General features: G+C 48.0%; 2 long non-coding RNA genes across 2 annotated transcripts; one reads left to right on the forward strand and one right to left on the reverse strand.

Moving 5' to 3' along the window:
• Window positions 1–6766: 6766 nt before the first annotated feature.
• LOC148684920 (uncharacterized) lies at window positions 6767–8757 on the forward strand. The gene is made up of 2 exons (XR_015951315.1): window positions 6767–6924; window positions 8380–8757. It is a non-coding gene; the product is annotated as an uncharacterized LOC148684920 (long non-coding RNA).
• Window positions 8758–10887: 2130 nt separating this feature from the next.
• Window positions 10888–17181, reverse strand: LOC148684921 (uncharacterized). Its single transcript, XR_015951316.1, has 4 exons — window positions 16267–17181; window positions 15006–15159; window positions 13584–13729; window positions 10888–11371 (listed from the first exon to the last, which is right to left on the reverse strand). It is a non-coding gene; the product is annotated as an uncharacterized LOC148684921 (long non-coding RNA).
• Window positions 17182–19021: the final 1840 nt, after the last annotated feature.

Raw genomic sequence — 19021 nt, forward strand, 5'->3', positions numbered from 1 at the left:
TTTGTGTGGGTGGGAAGAAGAAGAGTTTGGATTTGATATTCCGCTTTATCACTACCCGAAGGAGTCTCAAAGCAGCTAACATTCTCCTTTCCCTTCCTCCCCCACAACAAACACTCTGTGAGGTGAGTGGGGCTGAGAGACTTCAGAGAACTGTGACTAGCCCAAGGTCACCCAGCAGCTGCATGTGGAGGAGCGGGGAATCGAACCTTGTTCACCAGATTACGAGACTACCGCTGTTAACCACTACACCACACTGGCTCTTCCACACTGGGAGCAATTGGATAGCCGCAACAACCTCGGTTGCTGGGGTAATTCTGGCCAATGGGATCGTATGTGCATTAGCCGAGGGACCTATATACACCGCTGCACGTTGCATTGAGCTTCCTCCTTTCGCCTTGTGCATCAGTTCACCCACCCACCCTCCCTATATTTAGGGTCTTGCTATGACCTTGCTATGCCGTCGTGAGTCATCTGTTTTTAAGACGGGCCAGTAGGAATTTTCCCATTTGGCTGATTGGCTGGTGCCACTTGGGTTTCACCTGCTGCGTAGCAAATCGTCACAGGTTTGGCGGTTAGTCATTGGTTGAAGGTGTGGTCGAGGGAAGGTTGTCAAACCTGCCCCTCCCAATGCTTGAAAGGAATCCAGGGGCTCGCCTTGCTTTTGTCCAATCCCCTTCCAGAGGTTAGGGCCACGCCAGAGCCCCTGTGAGCATTTGGGGGTGAGCTTGAGTCTGAGCCTGGTCCAATGCTCCCCCCACGATGTTTACCTGTACTGACCTCTGCCGGTGTCCAGTCGTCAGTGCTACCCTGCCAAGGCCAGGTGCAGCTAGTCGGGAACCAATGCCTAAGCAAACCACTCACATTCTGTAATCAATAAATTTGTGGCCAAAATTATGCCAATAATCTTAAACTAAATCCGGTGTCAATTGTGTATTTATTTGGGAGGTCTTGGGGGTCTTAACACGCAACTGTGGTCTGGTCAATAGAACCTTGTTATGTGCAATGTTTCTGCAGTCCCAGCGTTCAAAAATATAAGTGCGGCTGGCTGCCTTGCAAAAAAGACCAAGCATTTATTACCCTATGCAAATTTGGATTTTGAAGTACCAAGCATTTTTAGGGAGTCATTTGGCATAAGAGATCCCTTGTCTTCCATGGGTAAAAAAAGAGGAAGCTACTCAGCCATTTGGACCACATTGGAGCTGCAGCGAGATCATCAGAGTAACATTTTAAGTTATCCCCATTGCACTGGCAGCTCTGCGTCAATTCAGCACATTACTTTTTACGCATTTGATGTGTTTAAGATGCCACCTTATTCAGTCTAGATTTCAGGATGCAAAACACAGGCCAAAGTTAAGGGCAACCAGTAAAACCTCAAACAACAACAACACCAACACCAACCCCACAACGCAATGCCATTGAAATGCGTGGCTAAATAAAAACGTTTTTTGCCTGGTGTCTTGGGGATTTCAGTGCTGTCTCCAGGCAAACATTTTTGTTGGGATCTTTCTGCAGCTGGAATTCCGCACAGCCAAAAAAGCCCTCTGTCTGGCCTTGTTGATATCAGCCAGGGAGAGATGGAGGGTGGCTCTAGGTTATGACCTCGGTCCATCTAACTAAATATTGTGTACATTGTCTGGGATCAGCTGTATGGGAACACAGTCAGGGAAATTGGCTGTACCTGGTGATGCTGGGAATTTAATCTGGACTTTCTGTATGTAAAGGAGGTTCTCTACCACGAACCTATTGCCCACTCAGTAGTTTCAAGTGTAGGCAGATTGACATGAGCTGTTGTGGGCAGGCAACTTCCCTACTCAGGATTATTAAGAAAGCAATTGACAATGAAACTTGCCAATATCATGACACCATACTGCACTGTGACCACATTTGGATTACTGTGTACAGTTCTGGTCATAGAATCATAGAACTGCAGAGTTGGAAGGGACCACGAGGGTCATCTTAGTCCAACCCCCTGCAATGCAGGAATGGGGCTCAAACCCACAACCCCGAGATTAAGAATCCCATGGTCTACTGACTGAGCTATCCCACCTCACCTCCGAAAAAGGATATTGTAGAGTCAGAAAAGGTTCAGAAAAGTGCAACCAAAATGATCAAGGGGATGGAGCAATGTTTGGGACTTTTTAGTTCAGAGGAAAGGTGAGTCAGTGTCAACATGACTGACGTTTATAAATTTATGCCTGGCATGGAGAAAGTGGATGGAGAAGATTTTCCCCCCCTCCCTCTCTCATTATACTAGAACTTGTGCCCAATCAATGAAGCTCAGTGTTGGAAGATTCAGGACAGGTAGAAGAAAGTCCTTCATTTAGAGCATAGTTAAACTATGGAACTCTCTGCCACAGGAGGCAGTGATGGCCACCAACTTGGACGGCTTTGAAAGAGGATTAGGCAGCTTCATGGAGGATAAAGCTGTCAACTAGCCGTCAAAGCTACTCTCTGCCTTTGCTGTCAGAAGCAGCAATGCTTCTGAATACCAGTTGCTAGAAACCACAGGAAGGGAGAGTTCTGTGTTCGAATCCTGATTGCAGGTTTCCACTGTGGGAATAAGGATGCTGGACTAGATGGGCATTGGCCTGATCCAGCGCTTATTATGTTCTTGGCTGCAGCTCAAGTAGGGTGAGGGCATAAAAAGGCTTGGGAGGACCAGAGTTGGGTTTAATTTGCCTTGTGTGAACCAGGGCACTAGAAGGCAGTGAATTTCTCATGTTCATTTGACCCCAGCAGCAGGCCCCGTGGTTAACATCATCCACACAGCTGTATTTATAGGCTGTTCTCTCATGGCCTTTTCCAAAAGAGATCTGTGGGAGCCTCGCCGATTCCACCATTATTAATTGCCAAGCGAGAAGGAAATATGTTGACAAGCGTCCCTTGTCATATCACACTTTCAGCACATGCTGAGGACGGAAAGTGCAAACTGATTAGGGAGTTATGGGGAACATTTAACCGACACGCTTGCATTTATTTCGTACACAAACAAATCTCCCTTTCCGCACGTCTTCATATGAAAGCAAGCACCTTTTAAGGTATGGAAAATCTGCCCCACCCCCACCCCAGTTTACTCCAGTTTGTCCTTTAATTCCCTTCATGGAATGTCTGTTCTTCATTGATTTGCAATTTGCTCGATAGGAGGAGGTGAAAGAATGAAACTCCTCCTTGGCCATTTTGTTTTTAGCTTATAAAACGGTTGCTTTCTGGCCCAGTGGTTGTTTCTGGCAAACTGCTCCAGGAGGTCAGCTCAGGAAACTGAAACTTAACACGAGAAAAGAAACTGAAGCTTCAGAGGGAACCAAAAACTTAACAAACCTTTACTTCCCTTCTGTGATTATGAGACTGGGAGTGCCTGTGCCAAAAAAGGTGAATCTGGTAAGCAGGAGAAGAGTGGCTAGAAACCAGTAGAAAGAAGCCTAAATAGAGAGTCTTGCAGGAGACCCGAACTCCAGGGACAAAAAAAAAGCTAAGCTAAAAGAAGGCTGTAGACACCATACCTTTAAAGTGTATTATTTCCCCCAGGGAATATTGGGAACTATAGTTTTTTAAGGGTGCTGTGACAGGCAAACTACAATTCTTTTGGAAAAGCCCTGTGCTTTAACTGTGTGGTGTGCACACAGCCTGGTTTGAGTTAAAATAAGTTGCTTTATTGCTAGGACTTGGCTGAAGTAGGGAAATAGGTTTCATTTAGGGTAATGCAGAGCAGTTTGATCCAACTTTTGAATGGTAAAGAAGGAGTAGATGAGAATGCATAAGGAGGTGCATACTTGGGACTCAGCTATACAGCGGCAAATAAAACGTTTCAAGTGTGTCTTAAAGTGCATTGCACAACCGTGACACTAGATGGCGATGGTGAGCTATGGCAAATTCAATATATTTTTCAAAACTTTTTTCAAAAGCATTTTCACAACATTTTTTTTATATATGTGTCTAGATTCCACCTCAGTTTCATTAGACTAATGAACTCCTGTAGCCAGGAGAGGCCATGCTCTGGGAAGAGAATGTTTCTGGGCACTATTGAAGAGGATGAGTCATAGCAGCAGCTTTTAGGAGTCAGGGTCTTATGTGGTCCAAGACAGGTGTTTGGGATGCAAAATCTTAGAGTCACTGAATCGTAGAGTTGAAAGAGACCCCAAGGGTCATCTAGTCCAACCCCCTGCAATGCAGGAATCTCAGCTAAAGCATCCATGGCAGATGGCCATCCAACCTCTGTTGAAAACCTCCAAGGAAGGAGAGTCAACAGCCTCCTGAGGGAGACTGTTCCAAAAGCTCTTACTGGCAGAAAGTTATTCCTGATGTTTAGTCGGAATGTCATGGTTTATGAAACCTGAGAGACGTTGGTTAACACACCTTGTGTATCACAGACGAGCAGGTTCATCAAAGAGTCTTGGCTTGTGGGCTTCTGAAAACATCTAGTTGGCCAACTCCAGGGAACAGGATGCTCAACCAAATGCACACAGTGGCTGATCTAGCTGGGCTTTTATGGTTTAGACCAGGGGTAGTCAACTAATGCATCTTTCTTGATGGTAAAATTTCCTTACCGCCCACCAGTGCTCGATGGAAGGAGGATTCAGCTTGTGCCGTAGAACCCCCTACCGCCCACCTAAAATCCTGAAACGCCCACTAGTGGGCGGTAGGGACCAGGCTGACAACCCCTGGTTTAGACTGTCTTAGCTACATAATTTTATTTCTGATAAATTGTTGCAACCCTTGCCCAGTTCTGCAAGGAGTGGGGAGTTCCAGGGGGGCAGCACTTACTCGCGTTGATTTCCTTTGGCGAATAATATTAGTGGCAGCAGTGCAGAGGTCGGCTCACAAGGCTGTCTCCCCCCCCCCGCCCCGCCGCCTGTGCTCCAAACCTGCAGTTGGCACTGGGTGAGCTAATCAAGAAATAGTTAAGATACCAGGAATGCAGCCAATTTTACTCAGTTCATCAGGAGGAGCACTGACTGGAGTCAATGGCCCAGTTTACCCGGATAGGTGACACATGTCTCCATGCAGAAAGGGACTAAAAAAGTGCTTGCTGTCCATTCTAGCACAAACACAGCCTTTCTGAGCCAACCACTAATGCGAGCTTAGCATTCGTCCCTCCCTGGGATATTTAATTCCCATTCTTGAGAAAGGCAGTGGTGGGGAGAGGATTAGTCCACCTTGCTGAGACCAGACCCATGCGTCTCCTTGAAGAAGAGCCAGCCGTGCCAGTGAGGCAGTGCTCTGAGCAAAGTGAAATTGGAGGGGGGGTGACTTATGGCCACCTGGCTGATCTTTCTCTGGCCCCTGCAAGCCCTCTCTGTGCCAAATTGAAAGTGCATAAACCCTTCGCAGCTGGCAAGCGCCTTTCTTATTTTCCGGAAGAGGTGCCTGCAAGATAAGGAGCAGCTGAGGCCACCACGACCTCCCCTTGTTTCCTAGGTGGGCCGGCCCTGAATTAAGATCTACATTAGATCTGCTGCCCCTATGGAACCTGCTGCCTGAGGTGATTGCCTGACCTTGCCTCATGGGTGGGCCGGCCCTGACAGCTACCCTCAGAGTCTAATTTGTAGGACTCAACTGGAAGTGGCAATGAGAATGGGAAAGTACTGCTAAAGGAGGAGGAGGAGGAGGAGGAGAAGGAGGAGGAGGAGGAGGAGGAGGAGGAGGGGAAGAGGAAGAGGAAGAGGAAGAGGAAGAAGAAGAAGAAGAAGAAGAAGAAGAAGAAGAAGAAGAAGAAGAAGAAGAAGAAGAAGAAGAAGAAGACTAACTAGAAAATAACAGGTAGGTAGCCGTTGAAACAAAATAAAAATAAAGTAGAAAAATCCCTTCCAGTAGCACCTTAGACGAGACCAACTAAGTTTGTCATTGGTATGAGCTTTTGTGTGCATGCACACTTCTTCAGATACACTGAAACAGAAGTCACCAGACCCTTAATCATCATCATCATCATCACCATCAGTTTCATTCTTGGGAGCATGTTCCTTGCTCTTGACCTCCCAACCTTATGCACATCTCTCTCTTTCTTTCTTTCTTTCTTTCTTTCTTTTCTTTCTTTCTTTCTTTCTTTCTTTCTTTCTTTCTTTCTTTGCCACCATATCCCACCTTTTTCTCTACAGAGCTCAGTGGTTCTCCCTCTCCTCATTTAATCCCCCACAACAACCCTGTGAGGTAGGTTAGGCTGAGAGGCAAATGAGCGGCTCAAGGTCACCCAGGGCATAGCTGCCAAGTTATCCCCTTTTTTAAGGGATTTCCCCTTATGCTGCATAGGCTTCCTCGCGAGAAAAGGGAAAACTTGGCAGCTATGACCCAGGGAGCTTCATGGCCGGGTGGGGATTTGAACCCTGATCTCCCAGGTCTTAGTCCAATGCTCTAAACACTACATCACACTGCCTTTGGTCAGTCCAGAGGCTGCAGTTGGCCCAGAATGAGGCTGATGGGAGTTCAGATAATATCACACGGACCCTCTCTTGACTCCACTAATTGCTGCTTTGCTTCCAAGGCTCAATTAAAGGTGCTGGATTTGACTTTTTTAAGCCCTGCACCCCCAGCCAACCCCCTACAAACCAGTCTGGGACTTTTATCCCACACCTCCTTCAGATGCTGCTGCCAGCTGAGCTAAGGTGGGCATACATGCAGGGGTTTGGAGTGTCCAGAATTTGGCAAAGGCTCCTAGGGGAAGTAAGCCCAGCCTCTTCGTTGCTTACTTTTAGTGACGACAATTTTATTTAGTCACACTTTTTAAGCCTCTTGCTTTAGCCTAATGCTTCTCACTCTGTATACCTGAAGGAGCCTCTCCACCCCAGTCGTTCAGCCTGGATACTGAGATCGAGGACCGAGGGTCTTCTGGCTGTTCCCTCACTGCGAGAAATGAAGCTACAGGGAACCAGGCGGAGGGCCCTTTTGGTAGTGGCGCCCACTCTGTCGAACGCCCTCCCATCAGATGTCGAGGTAAAGGTAATGGGACCCCTGACCATTAGGTCCGGTTGCAGATGACTCTGGGGTTGCAGCACTCATCTCGCTCTATTGGCCAAGGGAGCCGACGTTTGTCCGCAGATAGCTTCCGGGTCATGTGGCCAGCATGACTAAGCCGCTTCTGGTGAACCAGAGCAGTGCATGGAAATGCCATTTACCTTCTCGCTGGAGCAGTACCTATTTATCTACTTGCACTTTGATGTGCTTTCGAGCTGCTAGTTGGGCAGGAGCAGGGACCAAACAACCTGTCGCAGGGATTCGAGCCGCCGACCTTCTGATTGGCAAGACCTAGGCTCAGTGGTTTAGACCACAGCGCCACCCACTAGGAGATGAGTAATTATATAACCTTTAGAAAACATCTGAAGGCAGCCCTGTATAGGGAAGCTTTTTAAGGTTTGATGTTTTACTATGTTTTTATGTATGCTGGAAGTCACTTAGAGTGGCTTGAACAACCCAGCCAGATGGGTAAGGTACAAATAAATTATTATTTTTGTTATTATTATTATGGGCCAACAGCAGGGTTTAGCAAATAAAAAAAGGAGAGGGGGTTTTGGGGGCAGCCCCTGTGTGGTTTGCTGGTGTAAAAGGTGTCGATTCCTCACACCTGAAAGTCAACAGCACTTAGGTGACCAGATGCAACGCCCACCCCCACCTTGAATGGTTCTGCAGAACCAGCATTCATTTCATGATCCATTAACGCCACTTGTTTACCACCCAGCCATCCAATGCGTGTGATAAAAGCCCATAAAAGGAACACGCAGCAAGAAGTGGATCTCTTGGCAGGTGTCAGGCAGTGGTGAGAGAAGCTGCAGCAGTGAAAATTCCCCCCTCCTTTTGCACTCCAATTGAACATCCAGCCATCGGACCCCCTGCACCCGGTCCCCTTATTCAGCACTCAGAACCCCCCTCTCTCGCTTTCATTGAGATGCATGTGTGTGTTTATGTTCCTGCCACTCCGCCGCGCCCCATGTGACCTTGCCCAATTCATTCCGAACACCGCCAGGCAGCCTTTATCTAACACACTCGAAGCTGTTATACAATATCAATAACGCAGCTCCATTTGCCTTGCCTTGCACCAGCCGAGCTTACAGACGTCTGAATTCAGCTGGGCTGCCTTTCATCAGCCCCGAACGGCTGTTGTATATCGGAGAAGGAATTGTGCAGGCTGCTCCTTAAGTGCCATTTCCCTCTTCTTCTTCTTTTTTTTTTTTTGAAAAGTAGGAAAATATCAGTTCCGGCCAGTTCTACCACCTCTGCTAGAAAACACACACACACACACACACACAAACACGAGTACAGCTTTCGCTCTTTTTCCTCCTGCCTCCGCTCATCAACAAAACTGCTTCTGCTCACAGCTGATAGCAGGGGATGGTCATGTTAGAGGTAGCTGGTTTTGCTGACTTACCCTTTTTCGCTTCTCTTTTTTTCCAGCAGTGCCAGCAATCACAGCAAGGCAGCTGGCTGAGAAACAGGACCCCCCGCTTCCTCTGCTCTCCAAAATCCAGTCCGATCCTGCAGCGCTTGCTTGCTTCCTTGCAAGTTCTCCCTCTCCCCCCCACCATCGTATTGGGTACACCCGCGTACGAGGAAGATGCTCTCCTCTCTCCCCTCGCAGCCTTTCCACTCCCCACCCCCCTCCCTGATGGATGAGATCAGCACATATTAAGATAAAAAACAAAATTGCTCGCTTAACGTATGCCTGATGCTCAATGACCCCTAAGGTGATGACGGCATCCAAAGCCCGGTTCTGTCCTGTGACTCAATATTTGCCGATGTCCCTCATTAAAGTAGGCTAAAAATGAAAAACAATCTGAATGTTGCAGGTGTCTCCTTGGGGGGGGGTCTTCAGGCGTGTATGAAAGGGTGCGTAGCTAACTTGAGTAATGTCTAGTGACATTGGAACTGACTGGCTTTCTGGCATTAAACTCAACTGGAGGCAGAAGATTGGGGTGTCTGAAAAGTAACAGGGCAAACAAAGGGATGGATATGGCCCAAACATTTCCAGCTGTGGCTCTAGCTGCAACATACTCTCACTGCTGGTGTTTGAAGCTAAGTATATATGACACCAGCCACAAACCCATATGCATCCTGTAGTTTCTTTGATGCATTCCCGGTCAAACCAGCCACCATCCCTTTAGGAAATGTAAGCTGAGGTGTGTACATCTGAAACAGCCATTGCACATGTGCAGATGAACAGGAGTTCGGGGGATTTCAGCTCCTGGAAAACTAATCAGGTAACATAGATCTTAACAAGGTAGGAAGAGCCCTCCTAGTTGCAGGCTTTAGGGTGGCTGGGATCTTTTTTTGCATTAGAATCATGTCCTCTAGCCCTGAACCATAGCCCTGCCCTAATGCCACTCCATTTTCATAGAATTGTAGAGTTGGAAGGGACCACAGGGGTCCTCTAGTAGCTCAACCCCCTGCAATGCCGTTATCTTTCGCCCAACATGGGGCTCGAACCCTTAACCTGGAGATCAAGAGTCTCCTTTTCTACCAACTGAGTTATCATTTCCCCTTCCACTATGTTGCCCTGATATTCTTGCCGCCTGCACAGTCAGGAGTTGACTGAAGGCAGTGCCTCCCTTGCCAGTCCATGGTCAGGCTTGCTCCGGATAACAATACGTTCTGTGTCGCAGCTGTGCCTTTCCAAGCAGAACATGAGCAAAATACTCCCTGGGCATGTTAAAACACGACCAAGCTGCAATTCCCGCATCTGCGAGCAGGGAGAATGGGTTGGTAGCATTTGCCAATGCCCAGGGACAGAGCAGCTCTCTCTCTGAGGTGATCTGGCTGATTTCTCAACAACCTGGCTTGAAGAACAAGGATCCTGGATCCCCCAAGCCTGGTTTAAATTGAGTTTGGGGATCATTGACGCCAGCGCTAGCCTGCGTATGAATGAGCTATTGTCGATGTACTGAAAAAGCAAAACCTAAAATAGAAATGCATTTAACGGGCTACGCTATCAAATCCTAACCCCACAGAAACAGGAAACCCTTCTCCATCAATTGTTAATTGTGCAAATGAACCGGGACAGGTCTCGTTTGTAAAAACAAAACAAACAAGGAAAGAGAGAAAGAGAGAGAGAGAGGGACCGAGTCCTTCTGCAAAGTGGCATAGCTATGTTGCATAGTTAAACATGCCAGTGGTGGGTGGGGCCAGAGACAAAAGTAGGTGGAGTCACAGATATGAATTTCGCCTTTTGTACAGTAGGCTTTTTCACAATCATTGCATGACTCTCCATCCTCTTCCCAAGCAAGCCAGAGCCATTATCAGAATTCAAGGGCAAATTCCAGGCAGGCAAAAACCACTCAAGCATGGCTGGTGTCATGATCCTTGCAACATGGCTGGGTTTGGGTTTGGCCTGGCAGGCCCAGGTGCAGGAGGAGGAAGAAACAGAGGGGTGGTGGTGGTAAACAGTGGGAACCAGGGTTGGAGGAGTGGGGGTCTTGACCTCAGCTGCTTTGTAAGCGAGAGCAAGGACACCAGCTCTTTCCCCTGGAGCAGAGAGTCTCAGTGGAGGCTGGGGAGGGCTGCGGACAGCTGAGAGCAGACTGACCAGAAGCCTAAACAGGACAGTGCAGTAGAGCAAGGCCTCTGTGGATGGAAACGTGTTTGCAGTCCTAACATTTCTAGTAGAACAAGCAAGTTTAACGAGTGAGCATGCCATGCAATGTCTCCGAAATCTTGGTGGGCGGGGCGCGGAAACTTGTTGGGATGTATTCATTCTGAACTCCTTGCCTGGTCCCTGAACTCTTGAGTCACAGCTCCTGAAGTCTATGTCTGCTGCTGAGCCTGTACTATGTGTGTGTGTGTGTAGCTTGGGGAGAGTCCTGAAAGCCAGACAGAGAAACTTGGAGAGCTGCCATTGGTCAATGGGCCCCTCTTTCCCAATTTCATAGAATGATAGAATTTTAGAGTTGGAAGGGACCCCAAGGTTCATCTAGTCCAACCACCTGCAATGCAGGGATTCATTTATTTACTTACTGCATTTACATCCTACCTTTCCTCCAAGGAACTTAAGGGGTGGCAATCATGGTTCTCTTCCTCCCCGTTTTATCCTCACAACAACCCTGTGAGGTGGGTTAGGCTGAGAGGCTGTGAATGGCCCACGGTCACCCAGTGAATTTTGTGGCTGAGCGGGGATTTGAATCCTGGTCTCTCAGATCTTAGTCCGACACTCTAAGCAGTACACCACACTGGCTCTCTACCCAGCTCTGCCCTAAAGCAGATTCTTTGTCTGTAATAGCTTTCAGATGTTTTCCCTCCAGATGCATTTATTCCTTTTTGAACTCGAGGGTGAACCCTGTGCATATTATGGCTGCTGTGCACGAAGCACCCTTAACCTTCCTCAACTCGCCCAGCCTTTGCCTCCTCCAGTGTCCTTGCGGTTTGCTGCTGGAGCCCAACACAAATATCACTGCAGCTGCAAAGAGAAAAAGAAAAATCAGAATTAGTTCCTCTATGGGCTTAATCCTATAATCAGCTGAGAAATTTTCATCCTTTGTGCTGCCATGGTGACAGTTTGAAGCTTAACTGTTTTAGCAAGCCTCATCTGTGTACCTCTTGGTAGCTTGAAAACAGGCCTGCGACTTGCAGAGAAGTCACAGAGCGTTTGGTTGTGGGCCGTTTCTTTTTTGCAGTGTCAAAAGGGAACTCTCTCCGTTTATTGTTTTTGCACCAGAGTTTCTAAGCAAAAAAGTAAATGCATTTTTTTTGAAAAAATATATTGTTTTGAGTTGGGGTGGCTAGATCCCCCATAATTCTTAGATTTATTAAATGTTAGGAATAAATGAATGCCTGGAGTATTAAGGGAAGGTGGTGGATGCTGACTCTAGCAAGGTCAAGAAGGCAGGCCAAAGATGTCATCCGTGCTCAGGAAGTTGCCTGAGAGAAGATGGGCATTGGAAAGGGAAACCTCTGCTGCCTTGCAGGATATCTCTGGGAGAAGAAAAGGCTAAGGAGTAAACTCTACACCAGGGGTCGGCAACCTAAGGCCCATGGGCCACAAGCAGCCCATGGGGGTCCTTTAACCGACCCATGAGCTGGCCCCGAACTGAGCTGCCCTCTCGGTGAGTCCCTGCACGCAGCACTAAACCAGCACAGTTCAGAGCGGGGACTCGCTTCTGCAGTGTCAGAAACCACGTCTGTGCAGACGCAGACGCCAGAAATCGCTGGCACATGTGCGATCTGGCCCACGGAGGGATCTCCGCTGGAGTGAACTGGCCCAGGTGAGGTAAACCTTGCCGACCCCTGCTCTACACAAATCCAAAGTGGAGTCCTTAAGACAGTTGGGTGGGACCTTGTATGCCTCCTTCTGGCAAGTCCTGCAGCCCAGCTGGTGCCAAACGTATTTCTCTGCTTTCCTTTGGACCACATCAGCGAGGCAAAGAGGGGGGTCTTGTTCTCTGGGCAGCCCAAGACCTCCATCCACACTGCCCAAGTTTGTGTCCTGAGGAGGTCAGTTTGGTGCAGCTAATGCAGCGGTTTGACTTCACCCCCAGAGGCGCACTCCATTGTCTCTCAAGACAGACGGATGCCAACAAGGCAATAAGAATGGCACTGTCCCTGCACAGTGAGGAGGCATAGCTAGTTTGCAGGGGAAACCTCAAATTTTCACAGAAGTATAAAATAACTTTGGGAGGGGGACAGTAAAATGAGAGCCCACCTAAAACAGCCCCATGAGGACTGAGCCTGCTCAGCGAACATGACGGGAAGCTGGTGAGGGTGGGATTGGCAAACATACTCCTACTAAAACAACCTACAGGCCCTTGATAGCTCAGTCGGTAAAGCATGAGACTCAACTTCAGGGCTGTCGGTTCGAGCCCCACACTGGGCAAAATATTCCTGCATTGCAGGGGGTTGGAGTAGATGACCCTCAGGGTCCCTTCTCAACTCTATGATTCTATAACTCAAAGAACTGCATCCCACCAGCTCTCTTCTGCCATGCTGAGATGGGGGTCTCGTTGTCTGGGCAGCCCAGGACCTCCAGACACACTGCCCAGGCTTGCACCCCAGACTTGACTTCACCCTCATAAGTCAAAGGCACCCCCCATTGTCCCTCGAGACAGATGTCAACAATAATAAAATAACAACTCATCTCCGGACCAGGAGTTTGTCCCTTCCCAGGCCACAGTCTTCAGGCCAAGGGGGTTAGGAAATGTAGACTGCAGGAAGAGACCCATAATTCCTGGTTATCCTCCAGTTTCTCATTTTGGAGCTGTCCTTGCTACTGCAACCACTAGCCTCTCTTGCTGCCTTGACACCCTCCCTCTGGGAACCTAATCTTGCACTCTCTGCATCAGTGTCCCCAAGGGCCATTAACTACAACAGGTGCATGTGCTCCCTTATATGGGAGAATAAAGGGATGCAATCAGACACACCCCTGGGGTGGAGCCTAAACCCGCCCTGCCCCCTGCTGATGGCAGCCATTGAGAAGCCAGCCTGCTCCATTTATCTGCATAGCCCCGCCTCTCCCCCTGTGCTGCTCCACCCGGGCTCTGGTTTTTGGTCACACTGGGATGTGACAGTGCGTTGGAAGAGAAGACTGGGGATTGGCTTTGACACAGGCTAACCGAGTGCTATACAAAGCTGGTAACCAGATGTTGAAATGCTCACCTGACCCTCTAAAAGCTCACCTGTGTTTGTGCAGAGGCTGATCATTCCTGACCAGTGCGGTGCAGTGATAGGGAAGCCTTTTCAGATGGAGGGGGGCTACGTTCCTCCAGGGGCAACCCTGAATTCATTTATCCATTTATATACTGCTTAATCACCAAGGTGTCTTCTAAACAAGTTTACAAACATAAAACCAATTGCAATAAATATTAAAAACACATAATTAAAATACACAAGGAAACAGTTCCATCGTAAGGTTGCGATAAGCCACCCATGCTTAAAATATACAACAAAAAAGCCTGTTAAAACAGCACAGCTATTAAAAGAATTGAAACAGGAAGCTCAAGTCAGGAGAGCAAGGGAATATTTGATCAGGGGCAACTTCTGCCACATGCAGGGGGTGAGCAGGGCAGGAGCTGTCTAGTAGGCTACATTCCAGCCATGCAAAACGTCAGAGGTTTCTATATGTATAACCTCTCCCCCCCTGCCCCCCACCTGCCTAGGCAAGCGTTGTGTCAAGAGAAATTTCCCTTGGGGATTCTACTACTCCAAATTCCCAATTTGTTGTTGTTGTTCAGTCGTGTCCGACTCTTCGTGACCCCATGGACCAGAGCACGGCAGGCACTCCTGTCTTCCACTGACTCCCACAGTTTGGTCAGACTCATGTTGGTGGATTCAAGAACATTGTCAGACTTTAGCCAGACTTTATTCTGCAATGCATTACTGGGCAGAGTACACGAGTCCGTAAGAGCATTTCCAATAGCACACACCCTGTGCAGGAAGTATATACACAATTGTCAAGGGCGTTTCCCCGCCAAAGGAACGCACATGGCAGATAGTTAAGTATTTATTGTCAGAGATAACGCTTGCAGACGCTTCTGCGGCTCTGGATATTGATGCACACCAATCTAGCGTCTAGGCAGCTGTGCCCAGCTCTGCACTCTATGGTGCAGCTGCAGCAACAGGCGACCTCTCCTCCTCCAGCGGTTAATGTGCCTTATGCTTCAGACTGAGATACTCAGCATTCACCATCCATGCCACCTCGGGAAATATGGATGTCCTGGTTTATATTGGCGCATGACTATTTCTTTCTCTTGCTATTTATTGTCTGTATGCTTTGCATATGGTAAGATGCAATAGCCTGCGACTGCACTTTTCTGTTTGTAGTAATGCTAATAATAATAATAATGCTAATAATATAATAATAATGCTAATAATAATAATAATGCTAATAATAATAATGCTAATAATATGAAGAAGAAGAAGAAGAAGAAGAAGAAGAAGAAGAAGAAGAAGAAGAAGAAGAAGAAGAAGAAGAAGAAGAAGAAGAAGAACTTTAAACACACAGACAAAAGTTGTCACAGTTAAGTATTTGGGAGGGGGTGAGGGAGGCATGTGACACAGGGAAAATCTTTAGGGGCAAACAGAGAGGACTAGAGACCCACATTTGACCCCGAGGGCCTGAGGTTCCAAACCCCGATGCAAAGGCAACATCATCACGAGCAGCAGAGCCAGGATTGGAATCGTTCAAACTGCCATTATGACTCATTGACAGCAGTGTGTCGTGTTGACAACTCACCCAACTGTCCTGCTGTTGCCCTGCAGTAAAGGGGGGAGGGAAAGCACACAGACACACACCCTTGTGTTTGTTTAATGCTTTTAAAAAGAGTAATTATTCCCAGCCCAAGAGTTCATCGTTTGTTTTTGTTTTCGCATGTGCTGCTTCCCCCCCCCCCAACTTGCTCCAAACCAGTTTTGCTTGGCAGATCCCAGTGAGGAAAACAAAAGAACCCATTTATCTGGGCGCAGCAATGTTAAAAATACCTCCCGCCACAGTGGAAGCGTGAAGCCAGAGTTCACCCCACAACTGCACGATGCCTCATAAAACCCGGTGCCTCCAAAGTGACAACAAGCGGTGTTTCTGTTCAGAGAGCCTGGGATCTCCTAGATGTTTTGGGGGTTATGTCAGAGCAGATTTCGGTGGGAATGAAGATGGGTGGATGATCCAGACACGCTGCCTCGTGCACATTACGAGGCAGATGTGAGAGCAGGTGCTCATCCACATGGTCCATGCTTGGCTGGGATGGCGTCCACCAGATTACTGTTGGGTTGAGCCCTGTTGCATTCGCAAGCCCCCAGAAGAGGCTGCCATGAGAACAGGATGCAGGGAAAGATGGACCTTTGTGCTGATCTAGCAGCCTGTCAAAGAGCAACGCTGTTCAAAGTTGGAGCTGACTCTTTATTAGCCAAAACACGATCTTCACAGACTTGGCTGAGTGTCCAGGCTAATGAGCACAGTAGATCATCCCTGGTAGGTCTGGCCCCATGAATCAGTTGCTGAGACTGAAAGTCCCCACCTCCCCACAGCTGTCTATGTCACTTCCTCTCCAGGGCTTCCACCAAGCATTTGCAAATGACGGCTGTGTGCAGCCAACCTCTCCTCTGCCCTTTTCATGCCTCTTCTGGTTCTGGGAGACAAGCTGGGTGGGGAGGGGGGCTTGTTGCAGTGCGATGGGAAGACACCTGTGATTCTTCACCAGCCAGACTCATCTCCGCCTCTTGACCTCCCTCATCCCCCTCACCTGCTTCCACTTCTGATTCTGAGTCTGGACTTCTCTCTGCCACAGACTCTCCCTGCTCACTAAACCCTGTTATCTCTTCCTCCTCCTCCCCCTGTCTTCTCCCTCTTCTCCTCTGACCACTCACCATCATCTCACCACCAGTCCCTGGGCTCTGAGCCTTCTTCCCTTGGTGGTTCCTCAGCTGCTTCCTCTCACTATTCTGCTTCCAACCAGTCCAAGACAACCAGACTCTCTCCCTGTTTGCAGCCTCTTCAGCCAACAGCCAGCGTGTTTCTGGCATGCCTACCTAGGGTTGCCAGCTTTGGTCGGGCAAAATAAGGGACAGGTTGGGCAAAATATGGGACAAGTCAGCGAGGCAGAAATAATGAACAATCATCCCTTATTATAAGGGACAGGTGGAAACCCAATACCTCGCAGCTCATGGAGGTCTGGCTATTGTACTCCTTTTTCCCAGCACACCTCCTGCCAAAAATCCAGGCCTCCCGTAAAACAACACTTTCCCCTGTCACCTCACGCCCTTCCCTGTCACCCTGGCAACCCCTGTTTTGCACAGACCTGAGAACCTTATTTGATGTGTTTCATAATGGCTTGCAATTGTTTCATAATGGCTTGCAATCAACCAGCTCGGCTAGGTTGGTTTGAAAAGGACAAGGATTCCTTGTCCGGCACAGTTTTGTAGCTTGCACTTTCCCTTCCTATCCCAAATATTAGTTCTATTTTCACATTCATTAATTGATTGGGATTTTTTAAAATAATAATAATAATAATAATAATGGACCCAGGAACTTCCTGACAGTAAGAGCTGTTCGGCAGTGGAATTTGCTACCAAGGAGTGTGGTGGAGTCTCCTTCTTTGGAGGTCTTTAAGCAGAGGCTTGACAAGCATATGTCAAGAATGCTTTGATGGTGTTTCCTGCTTGGCAGGGGGTTGGACTGGATGGCCCTTGTGGTCTCTTCCAACTCTATGATTCTATGATTCTATGTGGCGCTGTGGGTTAAACCACAGAGTTTAGGGCTTGCTGATCAGAAGGTCGGCGGTTCGAATCCCTGCAACGGGGTGAGCTCCCGTTGCTTGGTCCCAACTCCTGCCCACCTAGCAGTTCGAAAGCACATCAAAGTGCAAGTAGATAAATAGGGACCACTTTGGCAGGAAGGTAAACGGCGTTTCCGTGTGCTGCTCTGGTTCGCCAGAAGCAGCTTTGTCATGCTGGCCACATGACCCGGAAGCTGTCTGCGGACAAACGCCAGCTCCCTCGGCCTCTAGAGCGAGATGAGCGCCGCAATCCCAGAGTCTGACACAACTGGACCTGATGGTCAGGGGCCCCTTTACCTTTACCTAATAATAATAATAATAATAATAATAATAATAATAATAATAATAATACCCTGCCCGTCTAGCTGCTTCTGATGATGATGATCATGGAGAGCAAAGTAAACCACTTGTTGGCCTCATACATAGCTGTGTGATTGAGCAGTAGCCATATTTGAATGCATTTATTTACCCAGGCTGGGGCCTCTTCCTAAGGAGCTTCAGTCGTCACTCACCCAGCTTCTGAATGACTCTCTTGTTGGGTTTTCCCGAAGGCTCCAGCGCAACTTTCTAACGCTTGTTCGACCAGATAATTTGACAAGCCTTCAAGAAGTGACTCCCCTTCTCAGCCAGCCCTGGGTCTGAACATTTCCAAAAGGAGAGAGTTCCCTCTCCCCGCCACCCACTGCAATCTCGTCCAAGGCTGTGTGGCCCTGAGAGTCAGAGGGGTTGTCCCGAGATAAGGGACACCCATCGTTTCATCCCTTTGATTGATAACAGAGGGCTAGAGGTGGTGAAAAAAGGAGCAAAATTGCTTTGAGCTCTGGCATTCCTGTGGGTTGACATAAAAGATGGAGAATATGTCTGCTCATATTCCACAACAAAGGGCATCATTTAGGAAAGGCGGGCAGTGGGGAATGTTGGTGCTGGGACCCCCAACTCCCCCATGCTGTCTGCAAAGATTCCTTCCAATTTTTAAAATTGAGGGTGTTTTTTTTAAGGGGATTTTTTTTTATTTGCTGTTGAAGACAGTTGACTGTTTTCTTTTCTGGTTTTCCAATTTTTGGGGGTGGCCTGTTTCATTATGTGGTTTGTGTATAGCTATGTTGCTTTTGGGTGGGTGGGTGCATTTCCAAGCGAACACCACCAAGTTCTTCCTGTGAAATCAGTCTTTTGTGGTCCCCATGGCAGTTTCTTAGATTTCCAGATGTTTCCCTGTACCCAAAATACTCAGAGATCCCTGGCTTAGGAGAACGTATATTTCAGGCCAGCTCACTTGTCATTTGTCTTGAGTAATTATTGCAATTATCAACAAGATGTCAGTGCCAAAGGCACAACTCTGTTTAAAGGGGGGGATAATAACAACAACAAGCAGAAGTGATTGTTTGACCTGTGTTGATAACATTTGCCATAGTTGTTAAGGGATAAAATTAAACCAAAACAAGTACTCTTAAAAGAGAATGCTTTTACACAACAGTTTAACCTTGACTGTACACACACAGACACACAAGCATGCCTTTGAAAATGCCACGAATCTCCCATTCCTCTTGCTAAAATCTCTTTGCCCTTGTCCAAAGTAAGAAACAGGCATTTTCCTGCCTCCCAGACAACAAGACCCTTCCCCCTCCCGCCTCGCTGATGTGGTCCAAATGAAAGCAGAAGAATACGTTTGGCACCAGCTGCAGGAGCATACCTGCCAAGTTCCGGCCTGAGAAATAAGGGACTGGACCGGAAGTAGCAGACCGGAAGTAGTGCTGCCGCCATTTTGGAACTGGGCGGAGCATGCTCAGAAGCGACTTTTGATGCTGCTCTGCCCTGTTCCAAAATGGCCGCCGCACCAGAAGTCGTGC

The sequence above is a fragment of the Zootoca vivipara genome, chromosome 8 (assembly GCF_965207765.1).
Source record: "Zootoca vivipara chromosome 8, rZooViv2.hap1.1, whole genome shotgun sequence".
In the NCBI taxonomy this organism is placed as follows: domain Eukaryota; kingdom Metazoa; phylum Chordata; class Lepidosauria; order Squamata; family Lacertidae; genus Zootoca; species Zootoca vivipara.